This window comes from Triturus cristatus, chromosome 3_1, assembly GCF_964204655.1.
Source record: "Triturus cristatus chromosome 3_1, aTriCri1.1, whole genome shotgun sequence".
Classification (NCBI taxonomy): domain Eukaryota; kingdom Metazoa; phylum Chordata; class Amphibia; order Caudata; family Salamandridae; genus Triturus; species Triturus cristatus.
The window spans coordinates 703140861-703148541 of record NC_140583.1 but is presented as its reverse complement, the minus strand read 5'-3'; the positions used below and the strand labels follow the sequence as shown (position 1 = coordinate 703148541).

The window sequence follows — 7681 nt, the reverse complement described above, 5'->3', positions numbered from 1 at the left end:
ATAATGTTGTTTAAGGAATGTGTCAGCCAATTTCTTAACACAGAGACCTGATTAAGCGGCCAGTATGAGTTTTGAAGCACCATCTGAACCGCACTCACTGCGGTGCTGTAATGAAGCTTTAACTGCCGTAGTCACTCCTAGCTTTTCCCTCATAGGGGTAATGCGGCAGACCACCACACTAACATGCATTAGTCTAATGCCTGATGCATGGTACTTGGCAGGCCTGAATGTGCAATATGAAGGTGTTGCTTTTTCTCACGATTATTATTTCATACCAAAGTAAAGTCTGTTATTTGCTGCCAAATCCCACAAAGTTTTAACAATTACACTTTCTTTTAGGTTGTGACCACTCATATGCATTGCAGTTTGTGGTTGTGAAATATTCATGTTGGCGCAACTGTAAATAGAGTTAGATTATATATATTTCCCCATGACTAGATTAGAACTTAAAATTCCCTAAAACTAGAAAAACTGTGGTGCATCTGTCCCTTAAAAAAATATCCAACTTATCACGGAGTCGATACTAAAACACATGCAAACCATGTTCTCCACACAGACTAAAAATCGTAAAAAGTTTGGTCACGAATGGCATGCAGACATTAAGGCAAACTAGTTTCCCTGGCCAAAAGAGGGAACCTTTGACACTAACACAATCCAACACATAAAAAACACACATACCGACCAAATAAGCAGGACAGAAGGACAGGAGAGAGGCATCATTAGAGCAATGGGTCATCTTCGAAGAGGTTAAAACCAATATTACAATCCCACAGACAACAAGCAAGGTGTCTGCATCTCCCCCGCCACACGCGGGCATGAAGATGCTCTCTCTGAAGCCTGCTGTTCCCGCATAAGGACACACCAACCTGCCAGTTGAGTGAGCTGAAGGGTCCACAACTGGACAACGAACTGTTAGGTGCAGGTATGAGAGTCTAACTTAACTGGCCAGCAGGCCCCGGCAATCCCAGCACCACCCCAGTCCAGTGCTAGAGCTCTCCAAAGTTCGACCCCTCATCCATCACGTTCTGCCCATTGAACTCCAGGGGCACGAAGAACATGCACACTCACTGGTTTGGGTGAACAACTCAGGTAACAGAGAGATTAGTAGCAGTTATGGACAGCGACACAACTTGCGGAGGTGAGGAAAGGAGTCCCCGTCCTCCAGAATCTGAAGAGATGAAAGCCACAGGGTTTGCTCAGGTAGCCAGAGAACCGACAGGAAGTGAGTTTGAAGGCAAGTTCATACCAAAAAGAACAGCCTATAGCTCAAAGCGAAGGAGGCAATCTAGGTTGGATTAGAGTAAAGCCACAAACTAAGGAGGGAGAGAGAGAGAGAGCTCGCACCATGGAAGCACAGCAAGAATGCAGCTCAGAGTATCCGCCACCTGAGGAGGGCAAGGCTAGGTACAGAGCACCATTCGGGGAAGAGTCGAAGGCAGAACGAGAGGAGAGGCTTTTGGCTGGGATATGAGCCTCACCAGATTGACAACGTAGGAGAGGGGCTGAGAAGGCAATAGGAGACCAAGGTAGTCTGGTGCAAACTCAACTAAGATACAGGAAAAGTAAGTTGGAACCTTTGCGTGCGCACAAGGGGCACAGCAACGAAGATGTCTGCTGCTCCTCTCCAACGCGCAGAACAGACAAACTGACCCCTAGGGAGATAGTAGCCCGAGAGGAAGGCGAGATCTTGGCACGCCCATTTTGCCCCCTACTAGCCCATTGGACTGAGGGAAAGGACCAGTACGATGGACTCTGGCCAGAGGAAGGATCCTTTGAACCAGAGGACATGGCAGTTGCGGAAGACTACATCTGGCATGGATGGGGAGAACCCAAAGGGAACGTCCCCTACATGCATGACTGCCTAAGAAGATGGGTACTCTCTATTAGGGAGTGAACAGTGAAGCTACTACAAGCCAAAATGTACTTGTTACTACAGAAAGACACGTCAGAGACCATCTAAGTGACTCGGGCTCAGATGGATAAAGAAGGGCTAAGGACCAAATTGTAGCCCTTACTGGATGGAGCGGAGAACTGGATTTCATGGTTCGAGAAGAATACCACAGGAGTAAATCTTGTGATAGGTGATGTCAAAAGTCTTCTAAGTAGCCTCATCGGAGAGCAGGCTAACATGGTGTTCGCCCAAGTTGGCATTCCCATAAGCATGCTGACAAACACCGAGTATGATTGGGTCGCATTCAATTCATACCGGCATCAAATATGGACGGTCCTAAGGGACTAACATGTAACACACTAGGCGATGTCACCATACTAATACGGGAAAAACTGACCAATCTGAAGGAACAGGGGCTCATCTCAGACATTGAATTTAAATATCTGTTCAATTGTTCTCCTAGAGCACCATGCCTATTTATCTTACCACAAATTCATAAGCCGAGTGCTTTTCCACAGGGTAGACCAATAATATCTGGTATAGGCTCTCCTACTAAGCGAATATCGGAATTTATTGATGTCTACCTGCAACCACTGGTACATAGCTTGCCTTCCTATCTTAGGGACACAGGAGAGCTATTGAATAAATTGGAAGATGTAGAGTGGTCAAATGATTTTACTTTTGTGACACTAGATGTTCGGTCGCTCTATACAAGCATACTATTGGAAAAGGGACTTCAAGCCTTGGGTAAATCTTTATGTCAGAGAGATGCGACACTTTATGAACACACACAAATGCTCCTAGACCTTACTCGCCTTGTATTAGAAAATAATGTGTTCTTACACCAAGGTAGCTGGTGTAGACAAGCGGTAGGAGTCGCTATGGGTTCGAAGTTTTCGCCATCATACGCAAATTTGTATATGGGTAACTTAGAACAGAGACATTTGTGGAGAGCGGGTCCTCCAGAAGTGACTGAACATATTATATACTGGTCAAGGTACATAGATGATATTTTTATGATTTGGTCTGGTGATGAGAGCTGTCTTTTGAAATTGGTGGAACACCTCAACAATAACACGTACAACTTAAGTTTCACACACAAATTCAATCGAACAGAAATTGACTTTTTAGATGTTCTTCTTTATGTAAAGGATAATAAAATCTTATCGAGACTCTTCAGGAAAGAGACATCATTTAATTCGGTTTTACATGCAACTAGTGCACATCCCAGCTCCCAAATTAATGCGATTCCATTGGGAGAAATGACAAGAATTAGGAGAAATTGCTCCGTGCCCTCAGTGTTTGCCTTGCCACTGGAGGGACGTTTTTTACAGAGAGGTTACTCACAAATGGTTTTGGATAAAGCAAAAACAAGAATCCTCAAAACTTCCAGGCATTCGTTGTTACATAAAACACATAAGAAAAAGAGCAATCAACGAGATAGTGACGGCAAATTAGTTTTTGTCACCGGTTTTAATACTCATAGTCATGCAATTTACAGGATTTTACTCAAACATTGGCACTTACTTCATCTGGACAAATCACTTGCTAAACATATCACAAGAAAACCCATGGTGGCACATAGGAGAGGTACAACTTTACGCAGTATCCTGTGTCACAGCTATCTTCCTCCCATAAGTCAGAATGCAACCTGGCTTCCAACAAGACCAAAGGGTTTTTTCAAATGTATGCAGTGTAATGTCTGCCCATATGCCTTAAACAAACTGACTGACTTTCAATACAATACACAAATAAAGTACTCTGTACGTGAGTTTATAAATTGTAACACCAGATATGTGGTTTACTGCATAATCTGTGTTTGTGGGCTTATTTACATAGGCAGTATACTACGTCCCCTAAAAGAGAGAATTCAAGAACACATTAGGGTGGTCAGAAATAACAATATGGACTACCCCTTTGCTGTGCATTTCAATGACTCACACCCTCTGGCAAGCATGACGGGTATCCGATTTCATGGCATCACCCAAATACAATCACAACAGTGAGGGGGGGACCGACTTCTCAATCTACACAGGACAGAAACGCAATGGATCATTAGATTGAGAGCGGTTGAACAGGGATTACATTTTGATAGAGAATTACATGTCTTTCTATCTGAATTAACCGTGAATAACTTAGACTGTTTCCCTAGTGTAATGCGAAAGTGACGTTGTTTTTTCAAAAAATCAGAAAGCTAAAATATTAACATGTCTATATGGTTCATTCATATAAGAATGTTGTGAATATATAGATTATGTGGTTAACATGTTTGTGCTATAACTACTATATTGTGTAGGGTGTTTTTGAGTGTGACTCAGTAATGTAGGGAGTGAGAACTAGCATTTTGACTCCCTGCTGAAATATGTTGGAAGTGTTGATTTCAACAAAAATTTGCTCGTTTAATAATGAGCTGGTACAATCCCTAGTCTGATCTGTTTAGATCTTGATTCTGCTCCAATTGAGGCAGAACTGCATTATGTTGTACATGGTGCTCTCTTTCTTTCTTTCCTATATATTAAGACTTTTTCAGATCGTAGTTGGTGAACCCGATTTGGTTGTTCTCTGATTTTTGGATATTACTGACTTTGGGGGTCTTTCTCTCTCCTTTTATCCTTCTACACCTTAGTTGTGCAATGCCTGCTCGCATTTTGCCCTGTTATTCAATCCTGTGTACTTTACATCGCTCTATTAGGCGCTGGCTTCGATACGTTTTATTTTTTAGTCATCCCCGTTTTTGTTTATCCCCAATAGGTTTTGAAATTAGTCTATTTCTTTAGGGAGTTGAACAATTGCATACACTACATAAAGGGCCAATAATGAAGATAACTGCTAATCAAGTCGCTTGAGGAAAGCTAATTTTTCCTTTCCAATATGGCGGCTGTATAGTCAGCAACGGCAAGTCCGTCCTCTAATTTTTTGTCTTCTGGATATTTACGCGTGAGCGTTTTCTGGTGAACATTTCCATTTAAATATGATCGTGAGGTGAGCATTAGGTGATTGGCCACAACAGACGGCAGGGTATATTGGTCGTGTACCATATGGATTCTTTTCCCCAGGTGAGTGAGTGCGGTGATTATTGAACATGATGATAGCGAGATAGCGTGCTAGTGCGAGCATGTTTCTAACAAACTCAGACTATCGATTTTCATTTTCTCTCCGTTAGGAAATGCTTGAAACTTTAACTTGCCCAATTACCATTTGGGATATTAGGCGTTTACCGCTGCCTGTAATACACGCTGCAGCTTTGCAAAACGTGCATAACTAGTATAGTTTATGTACGTCTAAACGGTGACTTCCTTGTGAAATTTACTAAGCAAAACCGCCAGTCTATAGATATAAGTATTGCCAAATTCAAAATGAGATTATTAAACGTCCTCGCGTCTCCAATGGTGGTTGTTGTATCGGGTATAATTAAACCCACTGCTTGCATTTTGTATATGCAAGAGTCAGACAAGCGGTCAATAGATGTGTCCTACAGAAGTTTTGAAAAATCTAAATGTTTTGGTTCTCTTTCTCGAATTTCGATATCTCATCGCTCTCTAGGGCCTTTATTGTTTTACTTTGAGTCTTGGACTTTGAACCTTACGAATATTTATAAGGAAATCCCTAATATGTTAATAGACCTTGCAAGCGGAATACAAGTTGAGTGTTAAAACTTACTTGTGTTAAAAGTGTTTTTCCTATTTTCTTCTCTTCTTTTTACTCTTTTCCCTGTCTTTGAGTTACAGGGCCTTATCATGGTTCCCTAACTTGTGGATACACTGTTTTTGATGACAACGACGATGATCATCGCATACTACTAAGTGTAAGTGTCTCTTATAAATTGGGTTACAACACATTTATTTTTAGATAAGTCTAGTAACACTTGTACTTTTTGATCAGGGAAATATTATTTCATGCAGTAATTCTCAGCTTTTAAATATGTCTTTGACACTTAGGATTACTCCGTAATATTTTGGGACATCTGATTTGATTTCCATCCAATCTTGACTCAAGACCGTGTGAAACAAAAAACATAAAAAGGGTTTAGCATATTGAAAGTAAGTGTGGTTTTCATAAGTGCGGCCTCACACTCATTCTTAGAATCTTAAATGTTTGTAGAGATATAAATTAACTAATTCTATCTGGGAATTGTCCTTATTATTCGAATGTTTGCCCATATTAACTAACAGATACAAAGGCAGTATACTAAAACGTCCACAAAAACATTTCTACTATACCCAAGGCATACCTAACTCTTATCAAGTAAAGACAAGGATTCAAAGCAGTCATCAGAAGTATCTTATTAGGTATGCATCTTTTAAGAGATCTTGGACTTCTAGATACCAATGTTTATGAAATTGATTCCTTTCTGTTGTTGTAACACTCTTCTTCATTCTTAGTTGGTTCGAATATTGGAACTTAAACAGTTATCCAGGATATCTGAGTCAACAGGGGAGCAGATACTCTGAAGCCCCCCTGTGTGAGCTCCACTAAAAAGGTCATTAATTTTATAACTGATAGTTTCTGGTTTTTGGGGTATACTTTAGGTCTGAATGGGGACCTTCTTGTTCTCATAAATTTTCTTTCTTAAAAGCTTCCATTTCTCAAAAGTTTTTTCCTTTTTTCTACTCATACACCCACTGTAACTCAAGGTTTGTTGGGACTGATATTCACACCACAGTGTTTTTGGATCTGTTTGCCTGGGCCTTGTTCACGCACTTGATGTTTCCAGGATTTAAATATTGTTCACCTGTCTTTTTCTGGGTACTTTTCATATTTCTTTTTTTTCCCTTTCTTGTTTTCCAAAGGTGTGGTCACGTTTCTTTTGGTGTCTATTCCACAATATTTTTTTGCCTCAATTTAAGGAAACAGTCTGTGGTTTTATAATATAAAATAACTAGAAATTTATTTCTCTGTATGTACATATACATTTTTTGTATTTATGATTACTTTTACAGCCTTGAGGAAGTCACGGTGGCGACGAAACGCGCATTGGCTGTTTCTGATGCTCTACATGACAAGAACTGGACTCTCAAGAACTTCATAAAACTAATCATTTTTATGAACATTTTTGATATTTGAAGTAATGATATGATTCATGGTCTTGGTCATTTCACCTATGAATAAATTAGAGTTTGAATGATCACACATGCTTTCCTGGGCGTTCTCTGTGTCAGGGGTTATCCCTTCACACCATCTCGTCTTTCTGCTCTGAGAGATCTACATTTAAAACTGTATATGTATACAACCAGAGTGCCGGGGTTTTCGATTTTGTATGGCCCTAAGGGAAATGTTGCCTGATTGTCCAGATGCAGGAGGGTTGATGGTGGAAACTATGAAATCGAGGGATAGAATTAGGGAACGATGGGGACAAAAGACAAGACAGCCATTGACTGATATAGGCCTGCAAGTCACATTCTTTTATATTATCTTCAAAAAGGGGCTGCCCACCAAGATACAGAGCGGTTTGGACAGTAAAGCGGGGTTGGATAGCAAACCCTGGCAGGAGATACAGGCCCAAATATTGCACCATTACAGAAAGAAACAAGAGAAGGATAGGGAGAAACAGGAGCAAACACAGAGAAACACGGCTAAGTTCGTCCAACACAAATTGAAAAAGACCGCCCTCGAGAGGGTTGCATTGGCTGCAAGAATGCCAATGGCACCAGTCTTGAATGGGGGTTCCACCACAAACCTAGCTAAAATGGCAGAAGTCAGGGAAGGTGGCAGCAGCCAGACCTTAGAGAGTGCCACTATTGCCATAGAATGGGCGACAAGGCCAACCAATGCCGGCTAAAAGCATATCAG

At 41.0% G+C, this 7681-nt stretch overlaps 1 long non-coding RNA gene across 2 annotated transcripts; it reads left to right on the top strand.

Moving 5' to 3' along the window:
* Positions 1 to 4782: 4782 nt before the first annotated feature.
* LOC146860823 (uncharacterized) lies at positions 4783 to 7001 on the top strand. 2 transcript variants are annotated; one of them, XR_014979212.1, is made up of 4 exons: positions 4783 to 4947; positions 5620 to 5696; positions 6274 to 6371; positions 6832 to 7001. It is a non-coding gene; the product is annotated as an uncharacterized LOC146860823 (long non-coding RNA). The 2 variants fall into 2 exon arrangements; XR_014979211.1 differs by lacking the exon at positions 6274 to 6371.
* Positions 7002 to 7681: the final 680 nt, after the last annotated feature.